Consider the following 22,338-nt stretch of genomic DNA (forward strand, 5'->3'; position numbering starts at 1 on the left):
CTCAACTCTACCTAGGGTACCAGCAGTCCTTTGCAAGTTGCGCGTGAGACGACAGACATATTGTCGTTCGACCGTACAGGATCGTACAGCCCATCCGGAGATGGGTTCATTTGCAACAACCTAAGTACCCACACGGCTCCGGGCGGGAAGGAGCGCCGGTCCCCGGCACGAATTCGCCCGGCGGATTTGTGTCGAGGTCCGGTGAGTCGGCCAGTCTGTGGATGGTTTTTAGGCGGTTTTCCATGTGCCTCGGCAAATGCGGGCTGGTTCCCCTTATTCCGCATCAGTTACACTATGTCGGCGATTGCTGCACAGACAAGTTCTCCATGTACGCGCACACCATTACTCTACCATGCAAACATAGGGGTTACACTCGTCTGGTGTGAGACGTTCCCTGGGGGGTCCACCGGGGGCCGAACCGCACAATAACCCTGGGTTCGGTGTGAGGCGGCGGAGGGGTGAAGTGGACTGCGGTAGTCGTCGTGGGTTTGCGAACCATTGCGGCTGCGGCGGGACGGAGCCTCTCCGTCGTTTCTAGGTCCCCGGTTAACATAACATAACATAACATAACCCACACGGCAATGCGGCGACAGGTGGAGTACAGCTGACTCTCAGCACGACGAACATTCTTGCAGCTTCTCCTGACGCATCTGCAGAGAAAGTCACGCCGACAGTGCTTGGCCCAGTAAAAACACTGGTTCTGTGTACGGCAACACGATGGACACACCCCTGCGTCCACTCTCTGAGGAGAACGAACGTTACCAAACTACAGTCGTGATTGTCACACTGGCCCTGCACTTGACATAATGGTACGAGCTGCCATTTTGTAAACAAGATTATCACCTATGGTTCGCGTAGCCGGTAATTTAGACAGCAGGCGTTACATATCTGAAGTGCTAAGGTCCATGGCTGTGCCCTATGTTCGAGATCTCCATGAAGTTATCTTTCAAAAAGTTAACAGAACACCGTACGTTGCCAGTATCGTTGTGTTCCATAACGATACAAAGGGTGTTCGACTGTTGCCCTGGCAGAACGTTCTGCAAAAGATTCATCCATTTAAAATCATTAGTCACTGGGAGCCCACCACTCGCCAGAAACTACTTGTGATGAACCCTGGCATAGAGTTGAAGCGGCTAGGAATTACATATTTGAGACATCATGTTGTGTCTAGACAAGACAGCCTAGACACAATGAGAGGAAGCCGAAAGGCACGCGCTAAGTTAAAGCAGGATGGCATACGTAATGAATGCTATAAAGAAAAGTACGTAGCTGCTGGAATACTTAACTTTAATCCATACTTGTGGTACATCTGGAGATTGTGGCGATGCAAGTGAGACTCTTTAGATACATGCAATGTTACTAATGGCGCCTTGCTAGGTCGTAGCCATTGACTTAGCTGAAGGCTATTCTAACTATTGGCTCGGCTAATGAGCAATGCTTCGTCCATGTAGTCGCTAGCAAAGTCGTCCGTACAACTGGGACGAGTGCTAGTCCGTATCTCGAGACCTGCCTTGTAGTGGCGCTTGGTCTGCGATCACACAGTGGCGACACGCGGGTCCGACATGTACTAATGGACCGCGGCCGATTTAAAGCTACCACCTAGCAAGTGTGGTGTCTGGCGGTGACACCACACATCAAAGCTCAGTTCGACTTGATGTCGAGCGTGTTTAGAGTCGTTGAATTTCCAAAGGTGTTATCTCTGTGTAATACACTGAGGTGACAAAAGTCATGCGATAGCGATACGCTCATATACAGATGGCAGTATTATCGCGTACACAAAGTATAAAAGGACAGTGCACTGGTGGAACCGTCATTTTTAATCGGGTTATTCGTGTGAAAAGATTTCCGACGTGATTACGGCCGCATGACGGGAATTAACAGACTATGAACGCGGAATGATAGTTGGAGCTAGACCCATGAGACAGTTCATTACGAAAATCGTTAGAAAATTCTATATTTCGAGATCCATTGTGTCAAGAACGTGCCGAGAATACCAAATTTCAAGCATCACCTCTCACCACGGACAACGCAGTGGCCGACAACCTTCACTTAACAACCGAGAAAAGCGGCGTTTGCCTAGAATTGTCAGTGCTAACAACCAAGCAACATAGCGTTAAATAACCACAGAAATGAATGTGGAACGTAAGATGAACGCACCCGTTAGGACAGTGCAGCGAAATATGGCGCAAATGGGCCGGTTGGACCCTAGAGGAGTGGATGGGCTCGTGACCATATAGGTTGGACACTATATGATTGGAAGCCGTGGCCTGGTCAGACGAGTCCCTATCCCAGTTGGTAGTAGCTGATGGTAGGGTTCGAGTGTCGCGCAGACCCCACCAACTCATGGACCTAAGTTGTAAACAGGGCACTGTGCAAGCAGGTGGTGGCGTCATAATAGTGTGGGCTGTGTTTACATGGAATGTACTCGGTCCTCTGGTTGTGTTTGACTACTTGGAGACCAGCTCCAGCCACTCATGGACTACATGTTCCCAAACAACGATGGCCTTTTTATCGATGCAATACTCCATGTCATCTGGCCACGACTGTTCGCGATTGGTTTGAAGAACATTCTGGACAATTCGAACGAATGATTGGCCACCCAGATCGCCCAGCATGAATCCCACCGAACATTTATTGTACATAATCGAGAGGTCAGTTCGTGCACAAAATCCTCCACCGGTAACACTATCGCAATTGTGTTCGACTATTGAATCAGCATAGCTCAATATTTCTGCAGGTGACTTCTAACGACTTGTTGAGTCACTGCTATGTCGAGTTGCTACACTATGCCGGGCAAAAGGAGCTCCAACGCGATATTAGAAGGTGTCCCATGACTTTTGTCACCTCATTGTAAGTTGTGCATCCTTTATAATCCCAAATGACCTATAAATTTATTCAGATATCCATCCTACCGCAGTGCAACACACAAGAAGTAAAATTTCGTTATTTGCTACCTGTCCTTGTGTTGTAGTCCTATAGCCAGCAATGTGTATCCATTATTGTAGATTACAGCTGCGATTCAGAAGTTGCAATGTTTAAGACAGTGCCACGGGCAGTGATCAAGTCGCAATGAACAGCCAGTACTTTAATGGATAGTAGTTATAATTGTTGCTCTCAATAAATAGAAATGAGTCATTCCGACTAAGTCAATTACTGTGTAGGGTTTCCTGCAACCTGCCAGACAGATATCTTTAAGACTTTTGTTTATTTTTCAGTTCAGCGTCATCCCTGCAAGAACAATGGAAACAGAAATAAACTACAGAAGTAACCGACTCTCATCTAACGTCAGCTCACGACTCCCTGATGTGTGCCTCCTACGCAGAGCGCCCAGTGTTACGTATTCGCGAAGCAAATCCAATGATGGCGTAAGCACAGCCCACGGAAAGTAGAATTGTCAAGCGTAACTCGTATTGGGTATCGTTTTTCTGGGAAATTCCTTGCAGCACGCATGACGACCTTTCGGCTAGAGCTGTTGCGTGACACGTACATTGACGATAAATATTACGTGGGAATAGCCGAGGCAGGAAATGCACAACAGTGGAATTATGCATTTTATAGGTAACGAAAGTGAATGCATTCGTGAATAATAGAATAATAGCTTCCAGTTGACACCCCAGTGATTTTTAAAATTTGTGTAAGTGTAAATATTGAAGTGACATTGCCAAAAATCAAAATGGTTCAAATGGCTCTGAGCACTATAGGTCTTAACTTCTGAGGTCATCAGTCCCCGAGAACTTAGAACTACCCAAACCTAACCAACCTAAGGACATCACACACATCCATGCCCGAGGCAGGATTCGAACCTGCGACCGTAGCGGTCGCGCGGTTCCAGGCTGTAGCATCTAGAACCGCTCGGCCACTCCGGCCGGCTGACAATGCCACGCAAAATGTAAAATTAAAAAGGAAGATAGACTGGTACGTTGGGGAAAAGTGGTGACTGTGCGTGGAACAAAGTATTGCTCACGAGAAAAAACCGTGACGAGAATAGTAGTAAAAGTGACACGATCCAGTCACATTTATATGACTACCACATGTGTTCAACGTGAACGTGCAATAACCACTCACACACGGCAGGTGGCAGCACCAACACTGGAGAGTACAAAGAGAGTGCCTGGGGGTCATGGAAAACAGTAGAGATGGGCAGACTCGTTCATCCTTGGGAACTGGTTCACTGGTGATCGCTCTTTTTTAAGAACGTTCATTTTTACTCGTTCACCGTTCATTGTGCTTGGTATTTGGTTCTTATGAAAAACTGAAAATTACTAGCATAGGTGACTGAAGATGGAAGACGCAAAGAGGGGGCACTTGCCCCCCCCCCCCCTCCCCCCCTAGAGTACAGTGTTTTATTCATAACAGAATTCTCACGCACTTGTAATTTTCGTGATCCTGCAAAACATCTCGTTTAGCCAACTGTAACGTTATGTGGCTCATCGCAGTGAAATAATACAAGGTGGCGCACGAGAAACCGGCCCCGAGTACACACTGCTCGCCAATTACGCACGATTTGTTGATCGCTACGAGCGGAATAGATAAACATGTAATAATTAGGCAGTGAAGCAATAACAAATAAGCTAATGCAAACAACTTCGAAACAACAGATGACGACTGGTAAGCGACAATAAGCAGTCTCGTACTCAGGGCCGATTTTTCGTGCGCCTGTAGGCCTACCACTGAAATAATATTGTAGGATTTATCGTACTCTCTTTACAAAATGTGACAACATACACTCGATTACGAAGCGCAGGCTTCATTCGGTTGTAAGTCGGTCTGCCTTCCATAACAATGAACACGCTCTTTTACCCTGGATCAAAAAAAGACGGAAAATGGCCACTCTTGTGTGCCGTGCCGACGCCCTTTGCATGTGTAATGATTAAAAATTTTGCCTTTTCCAAGTATTTCTTCTGCTGTTTATCGAAATAGTGAAGTAAGCTGATACGCCGTTTCGTTAACTGAAAAGTGAAAAGATATATTTATTACATACTACTTAATTTTTATGTAATTTACGTAATTATAAAATATATTTCAATTACCGATCGTGGAGCTGAATAGAATATGAAAAGAACCAGAAGTTCAGAGTTCAAAAAGGGTCTGAAACAGATCTAGAATGGGCGTGCGAAGGTAACGAAACGAACAACTCGATGCTGAACTAATTATGAGATGTCGGCAGCAGAGCTGCGACGAGTGGCCACGCGAAGAAGAACGAGTCTGACCGAGGGGAACGGGACCGAGTCTTGAACGAAACCGGCCAACGTGCCGTTGTGGGAACGAGACCGACGGTTTCCCGCTCCCAGGGACTATAAGTAGAAAGCCGAGAACGAGACAGACGGGAACGGGACCGAAGCTGGACGAGACCGGCCGACGTGCCGTTGTGGGAACGAAACCGACCGTTTCCCGCTCCTGGGAACTATAAGTAGAAAGCAGAGAGCCAAACAGACGGGAACGGGACCGAGGCTAGACGAGACCGGCCGACGTGTCGTTAAGGGAACGAGACCGACCGTTTCCCGCTCCCGGGAACTATAAGTAGAAAGCCGAGACCGAGACAGACGGGAATGGGACCGAGGCTGGACGAGACCGGCCGACGTGCCGTCGTGGGAACGACACCGACCGTTTCCCATTCCCGGGAACTAAAAGTAGAAAGCCGAGACCGAGGCAGACGGGAACGGGATCGAGTATGGACGAGACAGGCCGACGTGCCGTTGTGGGAGCGAGACCGACCGTTTCCCGCTCCTGGGAACTATAAGTAGAAAGCCGAGACCGAGACAGACGGGAACGGGACCGAGGATGGCCGAGACCGGCCGACGTGCCATTGTGGGAACGAGATCGACGTTTCTCATTCCCGGGAACTATAAGTAGAAAGCTGAGACCGAGACAGCCGGGAACGGGACCGAGGCTGGACGAGGCCGACCTACGTGTCGTTCTGGGAACGAGACCGACCGTTTCCTGTTCGCGACAAATATAAGTAGAGAGCCGAGACCGAGACTGACGGGAACGGGATCGAGGCTGAACGAGACCGGCTGACGTGCCGTTGTGGGAACGAGACCGACCGTTCCCCGCTCCCGGGAACTATAAGTAGAAAGCCGAGACCGAGACAGACGAGATCCAGACCGAGGCTGGACGAGACCGGCCGACGTGCCATTGTGGGAACGAGACTGACCGTTTCCCGTTCCCGAGGACCAAAAGCAGAAAGCCGAGATCGAGACAGACGGGAACGAGACCGAGGCTGGACGAGACCGGCCGACGTGCCCCTGTGGCAACGAGACCGACTGTTTCCCCTTCCCGCAAACTATAAGTAGAAATCCGAGACCGGGACAGATGGGAACGGGTCCGAGGCTGGACGAGACCGGCCGACGTGCCGTAATGGGAAAGAGACCGACCGTTTCCAGTTCCCGAGAATTATAAATAGAAAGCTGAGACCGAGACAGACGGGAACAGGACTGAGGCTGGAACGAGACCGGCCGACGTGCCGTTGTGGTAACGAAACCGAACGTTTCCCACTCCCGGGAACTATAATTAGAAAGCCGAGACCGAGACAGACGGGAACGGGACCGAGACTAGACGAGACCGGCCGACGAGCCGTTGTGGGAACAAGACCGACCGTTTTCCGCTCCAGGGAACTATAAAGAGAAAGCCGAGACCGAGACAGACGGGAACGGGACCGAAGCTGGACGAGACCGGCTGAAGTGCCGTTGTGGGAACGAGACCGACCGTTTCCCGTTCCCCGGAACTATAAGTAGAAAGCTGAGACCGAGACAGACGGGAACAGGACCGAGGCTGGACGAGACTGGCAGACGTGCCGTTGTGCGAACGAGGCCGAACGTTTCCCACTCCCGGGAACTAAAAGTAGAAAGCTGATGCGCAGACAGACGGGAACGGACCCGAGGCTGGACTAGACCGGCCGACGTGCTGTTGAGGGGACGAGACCGACCGTTTCCCGCTCCCGGGAACGATAAGTAGAAAGCTAAGCCAGAGACAGAAGGGAACAGGACCGAGGCTGGACAGACCGGCCGACGTGCCGTTGTGGGAACGAGACCGACCGTTTCCCGTTCCCGGGAACTATAAGTGGAAAGCCGGGACCGAGACAGATGGGAACGGGACCAAGGCTGGACGAGACCGGCCGACGTGCCGCTGTGGCAACGAGACCGACTGTTTCCCCTTCCCGCAAACTATAAGTAGAAAAACCGAGACCGAGACAGATGGGAACGGGTCCGAGGCTGGACGAGACCGGCCGACGCGCCATTGTGGGAACGAAACCGACGTTTCCCATTCCCGGGAACTATAAGTAGAAAGCTGAGACCGAGACAGACGGGAATAGGACCTAGGCTGGAAAGAGACCGGCCGACGTGACGTTGTGGGAACGAGACCGACCGTTCCCCGCTCCCGGGAACTATAAGTAGAAAGCCGAGACCGAGACAGACGAGAACCAGACCGAGGCTAGACGAGACCGGCCGACGTACCATTGTGGGAGCGAGAACGACCGCTTCCCGTTCCCGGGGACCAAAAGTAGAAAGCCGATATCGAGACAGACGGGAACGAGACCGAGGCTGGACGAGACCGGCCGACGTGCTGTTGAGGGAACGAGACCGACCGTTTCCCGGTCCTGGGAACGATAAGTAGAAAGCTAAAACAGAGATAGACGGGAACAGGACCAAGGCTGGACAGACCGGCCGACGTGCCGTTGTGGGAATGAATCCGACCGTTTCCCGTTCCCGGAAACTATAAGTGGAAAGCCGAGACCGAGACAGATGGGAACGGGAACGAGGCTGGACGAGACCAGCCTACGTGCCGCTGTGGCAACGAGACCGACTGTTTCCCCTTCCCGCAAACTATAAGTAGAAAACCGAGACCGAAACAGATGGGACAGGGTCCGGGGCTGGACGAGACCGGCCGACGTGCCGTAATGGGAAAGAGACCGACCGTTTCCCGTTCCCGGGAACTATAAATAGAGAGCTGAGGCGGAAACAGACGAGATCAGGACCGAGGCTGGACGAGACTGGCAGACGTGCCGTTGTGCGAACGAGGCCGACCGTTTCCCACTTCCGGGAACTAAAAGTAGAATGCTGAGACGCAGACAGACGAGAACGGACCCGAGGCTGGATAGACCGGCCGACGTGCCATTGTGGGAACGACACCGACCGTTTCCCGCTCCAGGGAAATATAAGTAGAAGGCCTAGAACGAGGCAGATGGGAACAGGACCGAGGCTGGACCGAGACCTGCCGACGTGACGTTGTGGGAACGAGACCGACTGTTTCCTGTTCCCTCAAACTATAAGTGGAAAGCCGAGACCGAGACAGACGGGAATGGGACCGAGGTTGGACGAGACAGGCCGACGTGCCGTTGTGGGAACGAGACCGACCTTTTCCCTTTCCCAGGAACAATAAAGAGAAAGCCGAGACTGAGACTGACGCAAACGGGACCGAGGCTGCACGAGACCGGCCGACGTGTCGCTGTGGGAATGAGACCGACCGTTTCGCGTTCCCCGGAACTGTAAGTAGAAAGCCGAGACCGAGACGGAAGGGAACAGGCCAGAGACTGGAACGAGACCGGCCGACGTGCCATTGTTGGAACGAGACTGACAGTTTCACATTCCCGGGAAATATAAGTAGAAAGCCGAGACCGAGACTGACGGGAACGGGATCGAGGCTAAACGAGACCGGCCGACGTGCCGTTGTGGGGACGAAACCGACCGTTTCCCGCACCTGGGAACTATAAGTAGAAAGCCGAGACCGAGACAGACGGGAACCAGACCTAGGCTGGACGAGACCGGCCGACGTGTCATTGTGGAAACGAGACCGACCGTTTCCTGTTCCCGGGGACTATAAGTAGAAAGCCGAGATCAAGACAGACGGGAACGAGACCGAGGCTGGACGAGAGCGGCCGACGTGCTGTTGTGGGAACGAGACCGACCGTTTCCCGTTCCCGAGAACTATAAGTAGAAGGCCAAAACCGAGACAGACGGGAACGGGACTAAGGCTGCACGAGACTGGCCGACGTGCCATAGTGGGAATGAGGCCGACCATTTCCCGTTCCCCGGAACTATAAGGAGAAAGCCGAGACCGAGACGGAAGGGAACAGGCCAGAGACTGGAACGAGACCGGCCGACGTGCCATTGTGGGAACGAGACTGACCGTTTCCCATTCTTGGGAACTATAAGGAGAAAGCTGAGAAGAGACAGATGGGAACGGGACCTTGGCTGGACGCGACCGACCGACGTGCCATTGTGGGAACGAGACCGACCATTTCCCGTTCCCAGGAACTATAAGTAGAAATCCAAGACCGAGACAGACGGGAACAGGACCGAGGCTGGACCGAGACCGGCCGACGTGACATTGTAGGAACGAGACCGACCGTTTCCTGTTCCCGCAAACTATAAGTAGAAAGCCGAGACCGAGACTGACGGGAACGGGATCGAGGCTAAACGAGACTGGCCGACGTGCCGTTGTGGGAACGAGACCGACCGTTTCCCGTTCCAGGGAACTATAAGTAGAGAGCCGAGACCGAGACAGAAGTGAACAGGTCCGAGGCTGCAGCGAGACCGGTCGACGTGGCTTTCTGGGAACGAGACCGACCGTTTCCCGATCCCGGGAACTATAAGTAGAAAGACGAGACCCAGAGAATCGGGAACGGTACCGAGGCTGAACGGGACTGCGTTGTGGGAACGACACCGACCGTTTCCCGTTACCGGGAAGAATAAGTAGAAAGCCGAGACCAGGACAGACGTGAACAGGACCGAGGCTGGAACGAGACCGGCCGACGTGCCGTTGTGGGAACGAGACCGACCGTTTCCCGTTCTCGGGAACTATAAGTAGAAATCCGAGACCGAGACAGACGGGAACGGGACCGAGGCTGCACAACACCGACCGATTTGCAGTTGTGGGAACGAGACCGACCGTTTCCCATTCCTGGGAACTATAAGTAGAAAGCCGAGACCCAGAGAAACGGGAACGGGACCGAGGCTGGACGAGACCGGCCGACGTGCCGTTGTGGGAACGACACCGACCGTTACCCGCTCCCGGGAACTATAAGTAGAAAGCCGAGACCAGTACAGACTTGAACAGGACCGAGGCTGGAACGAGACCGGCCGACGTGCCGTTGTGGTAACGAGACCGACCGTTTCCTGCACCCGGGAACTATAAGTAGAAAACCGAGACCGAGACAGACGGGAACCATACCGAGGCTTGACGAGATCGGCCGACAAGCCGTTGTGGGAACGAGACCGAGTGTTTCCCGTTCCCGGGAACTATAAGTAGAAAGCAAAATGCGAGACAGACGGGTACGGGACTGAGGCTGGAGGAGACCGGCCGACCTGATGTTGTGGGAACGAGACCGGCCGTTTCCCGTTCCCGGGAACTATAAGTAGAGAGCCGAGACTGAGACAGATGGGAATGGGACCGAGGATGGACGAGACCATCCGACAAGCCGTTGTGGGAACGAGACCGACTGTTTCCCCTTCCCGCAAACTATAAGTAGAAAACAGAGACCGAGACAGACGGCAACGGGACCGAGGCTGGACCAACCCAGCCAACGACCCGTAATGGGAACGAGACCGACCGTTTCCCGTTCCCGGGAACTATAAGTGGAAAGCCGAGAACGAGAAAGACAAGAATAGGATCGAGGCTGGACGAGACCGGCAGACGTGCCGTTGTGGGAACGAGACCGACCGTTTCCCGCACACGGGAACTATTAGTAGAAAGCCGAGACCGAGACAGACGGGAACGGGACCGAGGCTGGACAAGACCGGCCGACGTGCCATTGTGGGAACGACACCGACCGTTTCCCGTTCCCGGGAACTATAAGTAGAAAGCCGAGACCGAGACCGACAGGAACGGGACCGAGGCTGGACGAGACTCGCCGAAGTGCCATTGTGGGTACGAGACCGACCGTATCCCGTTCCCGGGAACTATAAGTAGAAAACCGAGACCGTGACAGACGGGAACGGGACCAAGGCTGGAACGAGACCGGCTGACGAGCCATTGTGGGAACAAGACCGACCGTTTCCCATTCCCAAGAACTATAATTTGAAAGCCGAGACTGAGACAGACGAGAACGGGACCGAGGCTGGACGAGACCGACCGACGTGCTGTTGTGGGAACGAGACCGACCGTTTCCCGTGCAAGGGAACTATAAGTGGAAAGCCGAGACTGAGAAAGTGGGGAACGGAACCGAGGGTGGACGAGACCGGCCGACGTGCCTCTGAGGGAACGAGACCGACTGTTTCCCAATCCCGGGAACTATAAGTAGATAGCCGAGACCGAGACAGACGGGAACAGGACTGAGGCAAAATAGAGACCGGCCGATATGCTGTTGTGGGAACGAGTCTGACCGTTTGCCGTTCCCATGAACTATACGTAGAAAAACGAGACCGAGACAGACGGGAACGGGACCAAGGCTGGACGAGACCGGCCGACGTGCCGTTGTGGACACGATACCGACCGTTTCCCGTTCCCAGGAACTACTAGTAGATAGCCGAGACCGAGACAGACGGGACCATACCGAGGCTGGAACGAGACCGGCAGACGTGCCGTTGTGCGAACGATACCGACTGATTCCCGTTCCAGGGAACTAGAAGTAGAAAGCCGTCACCGAGACAGACGAGAACGGGACTGAGGCTGCACGCGGCGGGCCGACGTGCCGTTGTGGGAACGAGACCGACCGTTTCCCGTTTCCAGGGACTATAAGTTGAAAGCCGAGACCGAGACAGACGGGAACGGGACCGCGGCTGGACGAGACCGGCCGCCTCGCCTTTGTGGGAACGAGACCGACCATTTCCCGTTCCCGGGAACTATAATTGGAAAGCCGAGACCGAGACAGACGGGAACCAGACCGTGGCTGGACGAGACCGGCCGACGTGCCGTTGTGGGAACCAGACAAACCGTTTCTCGCACCCGGGAACTATAAGTAGAAAGCCGAGACCGAGACAGACGGGAACCAGACCGAGGGTGCACGAGACCGGCCGACGTGCCATTGTGGGAACAGGACCAACCGTTTCCCGTTCCCGAGGCCTATAAGTAGAAAGCTGAGATCGAGACAGGCGGGAACGAGACCGAGGCTGGACGAGACCGGCCGACGTGCCGTTGTGGGACGAGACCGACTGTTTCCATTTCCCGCAAACTATTAGTAGAAAACTGAGACCGAGACAGACGGGAACGGTACCGAGGCTGGACGAGAGCGACCGACTTGCCGTAATGTGAACGAGACCGACCGCTTCCCGTTCCCGGTAACTATAAGTAGAAAGACGAGACCGAGAGTTACGGGAACGGGACCGAGGCTGGACGAGACCGGCCGACGTGCCGTTGTGGGAACGAGACCGTCTGTGTCCCGTTCCCGGGAACTATAAGTAGAAGCTGACACCGAGACAGACGGGAACCAGACCGAGGCTGGACAAGACCGGCCGAATTGCCGTTGTGGGAACGAGACCGACCGTTTCCCATTCCCAGGAACTATATGTAGAAATCCGAGACCGAGACAGGCGGGATCGGGACCGAGGCTCGATGAGACCGGCCGATGTGCCGTTGTGGGAACGAGACCAACCGTTTCCCATTCCCGGGAACTATAAGTAGAAAGCCGAGACCGAGAAAGACGGTAACGGGACAGAGGCTGGACGAGACCGGTCCACGTGACGTTGTGGGAACGAGACCGACCGTTTCCCGTTCCCGGGAACTATAAGTAGAAAGCTGAGTCAGAGACAGACGGGAACGGGACCAAGGCTGGACGAGACTGGACGAAGTGCCATTGTTGGAACGAGACCGACCGTTTCCCGATCCCGGGGACTATAAGTAGAAAGCTGAGTCAGAGACAGACGGGAATGGGACCAAGGCTGGACGAGACTGGACGAAGTGCCATTGTTGGAACGAGACCGACCGTTTTCCGTTCCTGGGAACTATAAACAGAAAGGCGAGACCCAGAGAAACGGGAACGGAACCGAGGCTGGACGGTACTGGCCGACGTGCCGTTGTGGGAACGATACCGACCGTTTCCCGTTACCGAGAAGAATAAGTAGAAAGCCGAGACCAGGACAGACGTGAACAGGACCGAGGCTGGAACGAGACCGGCCGACGTGCCGTTGTGGGAACGAGACCGACCGTTTCCCGTTCCCGGGAACTATAAGTAGAAAGCCGACACCGAGACAGACGGGGACAGGACCGAGACTGGAGCGAGACCAGTCGATGTCCCGTTCTGGGAACGAAGCCGACCGTTTCGTGCTACCGGGATCTATAAGTAGAAAGCCGAGACCAGGACAGACGTGAACAGGACCGAGGCTGGACGAGACCGGCCGCCGTGCCGTTGTGGGAACGACACCGACCGTTTCCCGTTCCCGGGAACTATAAGTAGAAAGTTGAGACCAGTACAGACGTGAACAGGACCGTGGCTAGAACGAGACCGGCCGACGTGCCGTTGTGGGAACGAGACCGAACGTTTCCTGCACCCGGGAACTATAAGTAGAAAACCGAGACCGAGACAGACGGGAACCAGACCGAGGCTGGACGAGATCGGCCGCCGTGCCATTGTAGGAACGAGACCGACCGTTTCCCGATCCCGGGGACTATAAGTAGAAAGCCGAGATCGGGACAGACGGGAACGAGACCGAGGCTGGACGAGAGCGGCCAACGTGCTGTTGAGGGAACGAGACCGACCGTTTGCCATTCCCGGGAACTATAAGTAGAAAGCCGAGACCGAGACACACAGGAACGGGACCGAGGCTGGACGAGACCGGCCGACGTGCCGTTGTGGGAACGAGACCGACCGTTTCCTGTTCCCGTAAACTATAAGCAGAAAGCCGAGACTGAGAGAGACGGGAACAGGACTGAGGCAAAAACGAGACCGACGACATGCCGATGTGGGAACGAGTCTGACCGTTTTCCGTTCCCAGGAACTACAAGTAGAAAGCCGAGACCGAGACAGACGGGAACAGGACTGAGGCAAAAACGAGACCGCCAACAAGCCGTTGTGGGAACGAGTCTGACCACTTCCCGTTCCCAGGAAGTACAAGTAGAAAGCCGAGACCGAGACAGACGGGAACAGTACCGAGGCTGGAACGAGATCAGCCGACGAGCCATTGTGGGAACGTGACCGACCGTTTCGCATTCCAGGGAACTATAATTTAAAAGCCGAGACTGAGACAGACGAGAACGGGACCGAGGCTGGACGAGACCGACCGACGTACTGTTGTGGGAACGAGACCGACTGGTTCCCGTTCAAGGGAACTATAAGTGGAAAGCCGAGACTGAGACAGCCGGGAACGGAACCGAGGGTGGACGAGACCGGCCGACGTGCCTTTGTGGGAACGAGACCGACTGTTTCCCAATCCCGGGAACTATAAGTAGACAGCCGAGACCAAGACAGACGGGAACAGGACTGAGACAAAAACGAGACCGGCCGATACGCTGTTGTGGGAACGAGTCTGACCGTTTGCCGTTCCCAGGAACTATAAGTAGAAAGCCGAGACCGAGACAGACGGGAACGGGACCGAGGCTGGACGAGACCGGCCGACGTGCCGTTGTGGACACGATACCGACCGTTTCCCGTTCCCAGGAACTACTAGTAGATAGCCGAGACCGAGACAGACGGGAACATACCGAGACTGGAACGAGACCGGCTGACGTGCCATTGTGCGAACGATACCGACTGTTTCCCGTTCTAGGGAACTATAAGTAAAAAGCCGACACCGAGACAGATAAGAACGGGACTGAGGCTGGACGCGACAGGCCGACGTGCCGTTGTGGCAACGAGACCGACCGTTTCCCGTTCCCAGGAACTATAAGTGGAAAGAGAGACCGAGACAGACTGGAACCGGACCGTGGCTAGACGAGACGGGCCGACGTGCCATTGTGGGAACGGGACCAACCGTTTCCCGTTCCCGGGGCCTATAAGTAGAAAGCCGAGATCGAGACAGGCGGGAACGAGACCGAGGCTGGACGAGACCGGCGGACGTGCCGTTGTGGGAACGAGACCGACTGTTTCCATTTCCCGCAAACTATAAGTAGAAATCCGAGACCGAGACAGACGGGAACGGGACCGAGGCTGGAGGCGACGGGCCGACGTGTCGTTGTGGGAACGAGACCGCCCATTTCCCGTTCCCGGAAACAATAAGTAGAAAGCCGAGACCGAGAAAGACGGGAACGGGACCGAGGCTGGACGAGAGCGACCGACTAGCCGTAATGGGAACGAGACCGACCGTTTCCCGTTCCCGGTAACTATAAGTAGAAAGCCGAGACCGAGAGAGACGGGAACGGGGCCGAGGCTGGACGAGACCAGCCGATGTGCCGTTGTGGGAACGAGACCGTCTGTTTCCCGTTCCCGGGAATTATAAGTAGAAGCCGAGACCGAGACAGACGGGAACCAGACCGAGGCTGGACAAGAAAGGCCGAATTGCCGTTGTGGGAACGAGACCGACCGTTTCCCGTTCCCAGGAACTATACGTAGAAATCCGAGACCGAGACAGGCGGGGGTCGGGACCGATGCTTGAAGAGACCGGCCGACGTGCCGTTGTGGGAACGAGACCGACCATTTCCTGTTCTTGATAACTATAAGTAGTAAGCCGAGACCGAGACTGACAAGAACAGTACCAAGGCTAAAACGAGACCGGCTGACGTGCCGTTGTGCGAACGATACCGACCGTTTGCCGTTCCTGAGAACTATAAGTAGAAAGCCGACAGCGAGACAGACGAGAACGGGACTGAGGGTCGACGCGACGGCTCGACGTGCCGTTGTGGGAACGAGACCGACCGTTTGCCGCTCCCGGAAACTATAAGTAGAAAGCCGAGACCGAGACAGATGGGAACGGGACCGAGGCTGGACGAGACCGGCCGACGTGCCATTGTGGGAACGAGACCGACCGTTGACCGTTCCCCGGAACTATAAGAATCAATTCGAGACCGCGACAAGCGGGAACGTAACCGAGGCAGGAATGAGACCGGCCGATGTGCCGCTGTGGGAACGAGACCGACCGTTTCCAGCTCCCAGGAACTACAAGGAAAAAGCTGAGACCGAGACAGACGGGAACGGGACCAAGCCTGGACGAGACCGGCCGACACGCCGATGTGGGATCGAGACCGACAGTTTCCCGTTCCCGGGAACAATAAGTATCATACCGAGACCGAGTCAGACGGAAACCGCACCGAGCCTGGACGAGACCGGCCGATGTGCCGTTGTAAGAACGAGACCGACCGTTTCCCGTTCCCGGGAACTGTAAGTAGAAAGCCGAGACCGAGACAAACGGTAACGGGACCGAGGCTGGACGAGACCGGGCGACGTGCCGTTGTGGGAACGAGACCGACAGTTTCCCGTTCCCGGGAATTATAAGGAGAAAGCCGAGACCGAGACCGAGACAGACCGGTATGGGACCGAGGCTGTACGAGACCGGCTGACGTGCCGTTGTGGGAACGAGAGAAACCGTTAACGTTCCCGGGAACTATAAGTAGAAAGTCGAGACCGAAACAGACGGGGACAGGACCGAGGCTGATGGAGATTGGCCGACGTGCCGTTTTGGGAACGAGACCGACCGTTTCCTGCTCCCGGGAACTATAAGTAGAAAGCCGAGACCAAGACAGACGGGGATGGGACCGAGGCTGCACGAGACCGGCCAACGTGCCGCTGTGGGAACGAGATCAACCATTTCCCGTTCCCAGGAACTATAAGTAGTAAGCCGAGACCACGACAGACGGGAACAGGACCGAGGCTGGACGAGACCGGCCGCTGTGCTATTGTGGGAATGAGACCAACCGTTTCCAATTCCCGGGAACTATAAGTACAAAGCTGAGACCTAGACAGACGGGAGCGGGATAGAGGCTGGACGAGACCAGCTGACGTGCCGTTGTGGGAACGAGATCGACTGTTCCCATTCCCGGGAATTATAAGTAGAAAGCCGAGACCGAGGCAGACGCGAACGGGACCGAGGATGGACGAGATTAGCCGACGTGCCACAATGGGAGCGAGAGCGACCGTTTCCCATTCCCGGGAACTAGAAGTAGAAAGCCGACACCGAGACAGACGGGAACAGGACCGAGGCTGGACAAGACCGGCCGAAGTGCCGTTGTGGGGACGAGATCGACCGTTTCCCGTTCCCGAGAACTATAAATAGAAAGCCGAGAGCGAGACAGACGGGAAAGGGGCAGAGGCTGGACAAGACCGGCCGACGTGCCGTTGTGGGAACGAGACCGACCGTTTCCCGTTCCCGGGAACTACAAGTAGAAAGCCAAAACCGAGAAAGCCAGGAACAGGACCTAGGCTGGCGAGAACGGCTGACATGCCGTTGTGGGAACGAGACCGACCGCTTTCCGTTCCCGAGAACTATAAGTAGAAAGCCGAGACCGAGACAGACGGGAACGGGACCGAGGCTGGACAAGACCGGCCGACGTGCTGTTGTGGAAACGAGACCGTCTGTTTCCCGTTCCCGGGAGCTATAAGTAGAAAGCCGAGACCGAAAAAGACGGCAACGGGACCGAGGCTGGACAAGACCAGCCGACGTGCTATTGTGGGAACAAGATCGACCGTTTCCCACTCCCGGGAACTGTAAGTTGAAAGCCGATACAGAGACAGACGGGATCGTGACCGAGGGAAGACGAGACCGGCCGATGTGCCGTTGTGGGAACGAGACCGTCTGTTTCCTGTTCAGAATAACTATAAGTAGAAAGCCCGGACCGAGACAGACGGGAACGGGTCCGAGGCTGGACGAGACCGGCCGATGTGCCATGATGGGAGCGAGACCGACCGTTTCCCGTTCCCGGGAACTATAAGTAGAAAGACGAGAGCGAGACAGACGAGAACGGGAGAGAGGCTGGACCAGACCGTCCGACGTGTCGTTGTGGGAACGAGACCGACCATTTCCCGTTCCCAGGAACTAAAAGTAGAAGGCCGAGACCGAGAATGACGCTAACGGGACCGAGGCTAGACGAGATCGGCCGCCGTGCCGTTGTGGGAACGAGACCGACCATTTCCCGTTCCCGGGAACCATAAGTAGAATACCAAGACCGAGAATGACGAGAACGGGACCGAGCCTGGACGAGACCGGCCGATGTGCCGTTGTGGGAACGAGACCGACCGTTTCCAGTTCCCAGGAACTACAAGGAGAAGGGTGAGACCGAGACAAACTGGAATATGACAGAGGCTGGACGAGACCGGCCGACGTGCCCTTGTGGAAATGATTTCGACCGTTTCCTGTTCCCCGGAACTATAAGTGGAAACCCGAGACTGAGACAGACGGGAACGGGACCGAGGCTGGACAAGACTGGCCGAAGTGCCGATTTTGGATCGAGACCGACCGTTTCCCACTCCCGGGAGCTATAAGTAGAAAGCCGAGACCGAGATGTACGGGAACGGGACCGAGGCTGGACGAGACCGGCTGACGTGTCGTTGTGGGAACAATACCGACCATTTCCCGTTCCCGGGAACTACAACTAGAAAGCCGAGACCGAGACAGACAGGAACGGGACCGAGGCTGGACGAGACCGGCCGACATGCCGTTGTGGGAACGAGACCGATCGTTTCCCGTTCCCGGGAACTATAAATAGAAAGCCGACACCGAGGCGGACGGGAACCGGACCGAGGCTGGAAGAGACCGGCCGATGTGCCGTTGTGGGAACGAGACCGACTGTTTCCCGTTCCCAGGAAATATAAGTAGAAAGCCGAGACAGAGACCGACGGAAACGGGTCCGAGGCTGGACGATACTGACCAACGTGCCGTTGTGGGAACGAGACCGACCGTTTCCCGTTCCCGGGAACTATAAGTATCATACCGAGACCGGGACAGACGGAAACCGGACAGAGGCTGGACGAGACCGGCCGATGAGCTGTTGTGGGAAGGAGACCGACCGTTTCCCGTTCCCGGGAACTATAAGTAGAAAGCCGAGACCGAGACAGACGGGAACGGGACCGAGGCTGGACGAGACCGGCCGACGTGCCGATGTGGGAGCGAGACCGACCGTTTCCCGTTCCCGGGAACTATAAGTAGAAAGCCGAGACCGAGAATCACTGGAACGGGACCGAGGCTGGACGAGACAGGCCGACGAGCCGTTGTGGGAACGAAACTGACCGTTTGCCGCTCCCGGGAACTATAAGTAGAAAGCCGAGACCGAGACACATGGGAACGTGACCGAGGCTGGACGAGACCGGCCAACGTGCCATTGTGGGAGCGAGACTGACCGTTTCCCATTCCCGGGAACCATTAGATTCAATTCGAGACCGAGACGGACGGGAACGGGACCGAGGCTGGACGAGACCGGCCGACGTGTCGTTGTGGGAACGAGACCGACAATTTCCCGTTCCCGGGAACTATAAACAGAAAGCCGAGACCGAGACAGACAGGAACGGGACCGAGGATGGACGAGACCGGCCGACGTGCCGTTGTGGGAACCAGACCGACCGTTTCCCGTTCCCGGGAGCTACAAGTAGAAAGCCGAGACCGAGACAAACGGGAACAGGACCGAGGCTGGAACTAGACCGGCCGACGTGCCATTGAGGGAACGAGACCGACCGTTTCCCGTTCCCGGGAACTATAAGTAGAGAGCCGAGACCGAGACGATAGGGAACAGCACCGGGGCTGGGACGAGTCCGGCCTACGTACCATTGTGGGGACGAGACCGACCGTTTCCCGTTCCTGGGAACTATAAGTAGAAAGCCGAGACCGAGACAGACGGGAATGGGCCGAGGCTGGCCGAGACCGTCCGACATGTCGTTGTGGGAACGAGACCGACCATTTCCCGTTCCCGGGAACTATAAGTAGAAAGCCGAGACCGAGAATGACGGGAATGGGACCGAGGCTGGACGAGACCGGCCGACGAGCCGTTGTGGGAACGAGACTGCCCGTTTGCCGCTCCCGGGAACTATAAGTAGAAAGCCGAGACCGAGGCAGACAGGAACGGGACCGAGGCTGAACGAGACCGGCCGACGTGCCGTTGTGGGAAAGAGACCGACCGTTTCCCGTTCCCGGGAACTACAAGTAGAAAGCCGAGACCGAGGCTGACGGGAACGGGGCCGAGGCTGGACGAGACCGGCCGATGTGCCGTTGTGGGAACGAGACCGACTTTATCCCTTTCCCGGGACCTGTAAGTACCAAGCCGTGACCGAGACAGACGAGAACGGGTCCGAGGCTGGACAAGACTGGCCGACGGGCCGTTGTGGGAACGAGACCGAACGTTTCCCGTTCCCGGGAACTATAAGTATCATACCGAGACCGAGATAGACGGAAACCGGACCGAGGCTGGACGAGACCAGCCGACGTGCAATAATGGGAGCGAGACCGACCGTTTCCCGTTCCCGGGAACTATAAGTAGAAAGAGGAGACCAAGACAGACGGAAACGGGATCGAGGCAGGACGTGACTGGCCGACGTGCCGTGGTTGGAATGAGATCGACCGTTTCCCGCTCCCAGGAACTACAAAGAGAAAGCCGAGACCGAGACAGACGGGAACGGGACCGCGGCTGGCCAAGACCGGCCGACGTGCTGTTATGGGAACGAAACCGTCTGTTTCCCGTTCCGGGGAACTATAAGTAGAAAGCTGAGACCAAGACAGACAGGAACGAGGCCGAGGCTGGACAAGTTCGGCCGACTTGCCGTTGTGGGAACGAGACCGACCGTTTCCCGTTCCCAGGATCTATAAGTAGAAAGCCGTGACCGAGGCAGATGGGGACGGGACCGAGGCTGGACGAGACCGGCCAACGTGCCGTTGTGGGATCGAGACCGACCGTTTCCCGTTCCCGGGAACTATTAGTGAAGAGCTGAGACCTGGACAGACGGGAACGGGACCGAGGCTGGACGAGACCGGCCTATGTGGAGTTGTGGGAACGAGACCGACCGTTTCCCGCTCCCAGGAACTTTAAGTAGAAAGCCGAGACCAAGACAGACGGAACCGTGATTGAGGCTGGACGAGACCGGCCGACGTGCCATAGTGGGACCGAGAGCGACCATTTCCAGTTCCCAGGCACTATAAGTAGAAAGCCGAGACCGACACCGACGGGAACGGGACCCAGGCAGGACGAGACCGGCCGACGTGTCGTTGAGTAGGAACGAGACCGACCATTTCCCATTCCCGGGAACTATAAGTAGAAAGCCGATACCGAGACAATCGGGAACGGGACCGAGGCTGGACGAGACCGGACGACGTGCCGTTTTGGGAACGAGACCGACCGTTTCCCGCTCCCGGGAACTAAGAGTAGAAAGCCGAGACCTAGACAGACGGGAACGGGACCGAGGCTGGACGAGACTGTTCGACGTGTCGTTGTGGGAACAAGACCGACCATTTTCCGTTCCCGGGAACTATAAGAATCAATTCGAGACCGAGAAAGACGGGAACGGGACCGAGGCTGGACAAGTTCGGCCGACTTGCCGTTGTGGGAACAAGACCGACCGTTTCCCGTTCCCAGGATCTATAAGTAGAAAGCCGAGATCGAGACAGACGGGGATGGGACCGAGGCTGGACGAGACCGGCCAATGTGCCATCGTGGGAACGAGACTGACCGTTTCCCGTTCCCAGGAACTATAAGTAGAAAGCTCAGACCTAGACATACGGGGACGGGACCGAGGCTGGACGAGACCGGCCGACGTGCCGTTGTGGGAACGAGACCGACCATTTCCAGTTCCCAGGAAGTACAAGGAGAAAGCTGAGAGCGAGACAGACGGGAATGGGGCCGAGGCTGGACGAGACCGGCGGACGTGCCGTTGTGGGAATGATTTCGACCGTTTCCTGTTCCCCAGAACTATAAGTGGAAACCCGAGACTGAGACAGACGGGAACGGGTCCGAGCCTGGAAAAGACTAGCCGAAGTGCCGTTTTGGGAACGAGACCTACCGTTTCCCGCTCCCGGGAACTAAGAGTAGAAAGCCGAGACCTAGACAGACGGGAACGGGACAGAGGCTGGGCGAGACCGACCGACATGCCGTTGTGGGAATGAGACCGACCATTTCCCGTTCACGGGAACTATAAGTAGAAAGCCGAGACCGAGACAGACACGAACGGGCCGAGGCTGGACGAGACCGGCCGACGTGCCGTTGTGGGAACGAGACCTACCCTTTCACATTCCCGGGAACTATAAGTAGAAAGCAGAGACCAAGGCAGACGGGAACGGGACCGAGGCTGGACGAGACCGGCCAATGTGCCATTGTGGGAACGAGACCGACTGTATCCCCTTCCCGGATACTGTAAGTAGAAAGCTGAGTCCGAGACAGACGGGAACGGGTCCGTGGCTGGACGAGACTGGCCGACGTGCCCTTGCGGGAACGAGACCGACCGTTTCCCGTTCCCGGGAACTATAAGTATCATACCGAGACCGAGACAGACGGAATCCGGACCGAGGCTGGACGAGACCGGCCGATGTGCCGTTGTGGGAAAGAGACCGACCGTTTCCC

This window comes from Schistocerca americana, chromosome X (assembly GCF_021461395.2).
Source record: "Schistocerca americana isolate TAMUIC-IGC-003095 chromosome X, iqSchAmer2.1, whole genome shotgun sequence".
NCBI classification, from domain to species: Eukaryota; Metazoa; Arthropoda; class Insecta; order Orthoptera; family Acrididae; genus Schistocerca; species Schistocerca americana.